Here is a 5,642-nt window from a genome sequence, read left to right on the forward strand (position 1 = left end):
GTGCGTGCGTGTGTGTGTGTGCGTGCGTGTGTGTGTGTGTGTGTGTGTGTGTGTGTGTGTGTGTGTGTGTGTGTGTGTGTGTGTGGGTGTGTGTGTGTGTGTGTGTGTGTGTGTGTGTGTGTATGTTGCATGCTCAGTCTTCCTTGTTGGTCCATCGATCAGATAAGCTTTTCCATTATCCGAGGCTTCAGTCTTTGCTTCCCATAGCCGCCTCTTATCAGAATCAAACACACACACACACACACACACACACACACACACACACACACTCCCCACTGCTGCTGTTAGCAACCCTCGGTGCCCTAGTCGACTGTTTAATGCTCTGAAAGCAGTGACCTTGGCCTCATAACTGATGTAATTCAACAGCCAAGTGTTTAACTACTACTGTCCAAGGAGAGCACCAATAACCAACTCAGCACAACGAGTGTATAATGACCACTGGGACAGTTGGTAACGCACACTCCCAAACAAACTCCCAAGACAGAAGGGCCTCAGCTTAGCAGGGAGCCTCATGAGAGTCGCATCCAACATTGGTCGGCCTGCTCTCTCCGGGCGTCCCCTGTGAGCTCATTATCGCCGATCATAACCACTTCCTTCGGCGACGTTACGCGTGCCATCCATCGCCCTGCGCAAATGACGCTCTCCATCAGGACGTGCGGTGCTAAGTGCGGGAATGCAGGTGTGTATTTGTGTTTAAAGAACGGGGAAGGTCAGAGAACCCCCCAAATGGTTTCCAAGCCTGGTGGGAGGCGGGGCACGGGGGGACCCTTGAGTGGAGGTATTCAGGTGATGAAGTGGACGACAAGTGACCCAGATGGAGGGGAGCGTGCGTAAAGAGCCAAGTTAAAGAAGTCAGGTTTTCCTTTTTTTTTTTTTTTTTTGAAATGGCTGCAAACACAGAACGGACCCCTGAGGACCACCTAAATGGGACGAGACAACAAAGAATCCCATCATCCTTATACTGAATAGATCTGTCCATCTATTGCTTTTTTTTTTCTCTCTTCATAATCATCTTCTCATTACACCCTGTAGTATTAATCAGACGCTTGGCAACGCGCGCATTTTAACGCAACACCAATCATGTCAGTCACTCATGTAGCCCCTCAAGCCAAACATAAAGCACGGGACATCCGCCCCCTACTTCCCATTTACCAATCTCTCCCTCCTGTCCATCACCCTCCTTTTTTGGGTGTGAATCCCGAGAGAAGTGTAACCTGTATCACCTCCCGCCTCGCAAACACTGTACACATACGCGTCTCCGAGTGTGTATGGATAACGACCATTAGCATATTCATGATTGTTGCCAGCCTCTTATTGTTTGCTCGCTCCATTAATCTTCATCTGCTGCCTGCCGAATGACAGCTCAATCTAACAGGATGTAAACGGGCACTGGTTATACAAACACGCACACACACACACGCACACACACACACACACACACACACACACACACACACACACACACGCGCACACACATACACACACTACGATTGACATCCACCCATAACCAGCTGTATGGTGTTGCACCTGTGGTCTGTGAGAACCTCCTGGGCCACAAGTGTGCAGGGTTCGAATCTATGTGGACCCCAAAAAATTGTACCAACAAACACACACACCCGCACACCTCAGGTCAACTAGGAATAGAAAACACACATGGGCTGAAGAGGACAAAAAGAATAATGCTGTGCTAAACTGGTTCGGAGTGTGTGTGTGCGTGTGTGCGTGCGTGCGTGCGTGCGTGCGTTGTCGGCGGCTGAGCGCTCTCAAATGTTAATGTGTTTGCTTCAAAGCTGGTGTGACTGACTGATTTGCAGCAGATTACTGGGCAAAATGAGTGCTGGAAGCCAGCCAAGTTCAACAGGAGGTCTGTTCTCACCTCACCCTCCGCCCAACCCCACCACCTTCTTGGGTATCACTCTGCCGCTCCAGGAATTGCATCTAGGGAGACAGGATATACAGGTATCTCTCGTGTGTACGGCTTCCTGGATAAACACTTACTGGTACATGAGAACTGCTGTGTTTAGACTAGCATGTAAAGAAAATTTTGGGGTTGACGTTAAGTAGTAGTTTTGCATTGTGATTTACAACACAATAATGAGCAAGAAAAGTATCGTAAAAATAAGTTCACAAAACAATAAATATATCAAGCAAATTATTGGATTTTTTTTTTTTTTTTTTTTTGTCGAAATCATCCTTTCCCCACTTTGTCTTGATTTGTGACAGACGTAAACAAGGACTTGTGTTGGCAAAAAGTCCCAAGTGTTAAATAATGAAGTGAACTTTGACACCTCATTCGCTGATAAGTAAATGTATTGGAAAATGAAGAGTGCCACCTCGGAGTAGATTTGATGTAGAGAGATAAAACCTCAACAGATTAAAAAGAAAGAACATGCGCAGAACGTTTTCAATGGAAATGCACACTGGAAGCATATCTTGTTGTGATGGCGACACACGAGTGTCCCATTTCATTTTCACTGTGTTTGGCTGTTGCCGTCTTTGTGAGACTGAATGCAAGTCTTTGTAAAATAAAGACTTTTATGAATCAAGCTACTGCGAGGTAAAGCCATATGATGGTTTAAACTGCATCATACAAGCCATAGCGGGTCATAACGTTTCTCCTTCGGCGGCCGTAAAGCTATTTTTGTAGAGGCTCCAAATAAAATATGCCACTATCAGAGATCATAAATGGTTTATTGTGATCTTTCACAGAGCATAGACTTTTATTTAGCACCGGTAAATCATTCCTTTGCAACGTGTTACCAAGATCGGAGACTGTTTTTTTGCGAGTAGAAAAGACGTGCGCTTTATGGGCGGGAATTTAGTACATTTCGATGGTTTACAGGGGCACTAAAATGTGAAATATATAATTTATAAACATTTTGCATTTTAAAAAACAGCTCTTAAAAGATGAGCTGTGAATACAAATAAAGATCAGCTTTTATTTCGGCACATGCCATCATTCAGGTTGTCATTCGGTTAATGTTGTTACACGTCTTCTGTATTGTGAAAGTGACTTTTCGCATATGTTTTGTATTCAGATATTTGGTCAGCATCTACAGCATGCATTTGTTTTCATAATTTTCAAAACACCTCATACAACAAACTAAACTAAACCACACAACACTCTTATCTGCAACACAAGTGTAAAAATATGTTGGAAGACCCCATAAAGTGCATTCAGTGATTCGTTTCTATATACATTCTACACATTTGCTGATTGCTGACAACATACCAAGACTGAAAGAACTCTGAAGTCGGCCTACTCAACTGTCAAGAACTGTTTATCAGCATTCCAGTTTTCCTCAATTTTTTTAGGGTGTGGAGGAAGAAACGCACTTGGGGGTCCATGATGAGTCGGCCCTCCCCACAACAGAAAAAAAGGGAAGCAACTTTTGTTTACACTTTTAGTGCGATTACAATGTGCAGTTACAGTAGCTACCTAGCTTACCTTCGGAAAGTGCACCTGTGGGGGCCTGGGCTGCCGTAACCCCTTTCGAGTGCCCGGATGAGTGTACGCAATTCATGCATGGAGAGAAAGATTGGGGGTGGGGGGAAAATAAAGAAGTTAAACTTGAACACCAGCACATGGGACCGAGCCTTCATGGTGGCATGGCTGCTTTGGAGCGCCACGTTGTCATGATATGGAAAAACCTCGCCAAAGACCCTGTGGGATATAATTCAACGGCTAAAATAGGAGACACAGCCACGGCGGTTAATCGTAGACAGAACGACATGTACATATTTTTTTCTAAACACACCTTGTTTCAAAATCAGCGCCAGTGTATCGTCTTGCGCTAAATGGCTCAGCCGAGTGCTCCACAACAATGCGTACAATGTTCTCAACATGATTTGTGACGTTATTTCCTTTTAATGATTAGGCTCTAACTGGGTTTGTGTTATTTACAGCCAGTTGAAAAACAGAGGCGACGATACAATATTGTAAATTTTCCCTTTAGAAGATGACCTCATTATTAATAATGAAACATGTGTGCTGCTCTAAGCACCTTTGCACTAACTTGCAGGGTGTTTAGTCTTTTCTGGGACATGAGTCCATGACCTGGTTATTAAAGTGGGAGCAAGAATGAATGTAGTAACCCTGTAGTTCTCATCATCATCATCATCATCATCATCTAGCCCATGATTAACTCCCAATCATCACGGGTGATTAAAAGTCAGAATAAAAATACTCTACGCGTAATTAATAGCCCAATACTAACAAGGAGAGCAAGTCCCAGAGTGTCAACACAACAAATACGGAGCTACGAGCCGCACATACGTCTTCTCCTTTCTTCACGGGGAAAACGCCTATTCTGGCCTATCAACCTCACATGCACCCCCACGCCGGATGGTTGGAATTAGAAAAGCAAGCCTGCGGTCTCATTAATTAATTAAACATTCGAGCGAGCGCCGGTGGCACCTAGGTGCTGGTTATCGCTGTCACTCAGACACGCCGTGATCTCGGGAAGAAACTCACCACAGGGCAGTGGGAGGCCAGACGGGCACCCGCGCGCCCTCCCTATCAGCTTCCACTTTCTTCTTCAACATTGTGGACTTACTTTCCAGGGAAAGTTTGTCTACCTAGTATAACATTGTCCCCCCCCCCCCAAGTATAATCATCTCAAAACTGGCCGTTTTAGGGTGAAAACTAAACTTCGCTATTGAAGTAGAAACAAAGTCTGCTTGTCATTCCAAATAGAGATTGCAGCTCAAAACAGGAGAGATGCAGTCGCTTTTTTTTCCTCATCCAAATTGTTTAAATTCAAGACATATCTGGGGGGAAAAAAAAACAATATTAAAAGATGCAAGAATATTGGCACTAATACAAAAATATGACAAAAAAATATTACAATTGAGGAAAGTACACACAATAGAAATACGCCGAACATTACATAACAGAAATAATCTTATATTGTCAACATCAGATCAGTTGACTGGCTTTTTTTTTCGAAATACATTCGCAAACCCTTACACTTCTACTGCATCTTGACACTAAACTGTAGCCGGAAAAAAAAAAAAAAAATCTGTACATAAAGAGACCATAGGGAAAACAATTACTTTGTCAATGTCAGTTCAGCCCACTGGCGTTTCTCAGAAATACATTCGCAATACTGCTTACAATGTGTCTTCACAGTTCACAGTCACATAAAAACAACAATTTGTTGTCAGCTTTAAAATAACCTGTACGGTATATAAAGAGCACATGAGGAAAACAATCGCTTTGGCAACACCAGTTCAGCCCACGGGCGTTTCTCAGAAATATTTTCACAGTACTTAAACTATTTCCTGACACTTTAACGTCATTTCACTGTAACTCAGATAAGAAACTTTGGATGTGTTGTTTTTTTTTTTCTTCGTAATGCATTGCCAAGATATCAGACGCGGCAGATACAAATACTCAAAACAAACATTTGTTCACCTATAACCCACAGTAACACGGCAGAAATACGATACTGAAATATGCAAGGATATCTTATCCTTGTTAGCTAGTTAGAGGCTAATAGCCACTGCTGTGCACTAGCAGACTTTTTTTCACCCCCCCCACCCCCCCAAAAAATTATGGCAGCTTTCTCTGCAGCCTCACTTCGTTATATTGCCACATTGGAAACAGATTATGAAGAAATACACAGGAGGAGGGGACGCAG

Source organism: Hippocampus comes, unplaced genomic scaffold, assembly GCF_001891065.2.
Source record: "Hippocampus comes isolate QL1 unplaced genomic scaffold, H_comes_QL1_v1.1 scaffold372, whole genome shotgun sequence".
Taxonomy (NCBI): Eukaryota; Metazoa; Chordata; class Actinopteri; order Syngnathiformes; family Syngnathidae; genus Hippocampus; species Hippocampus comes.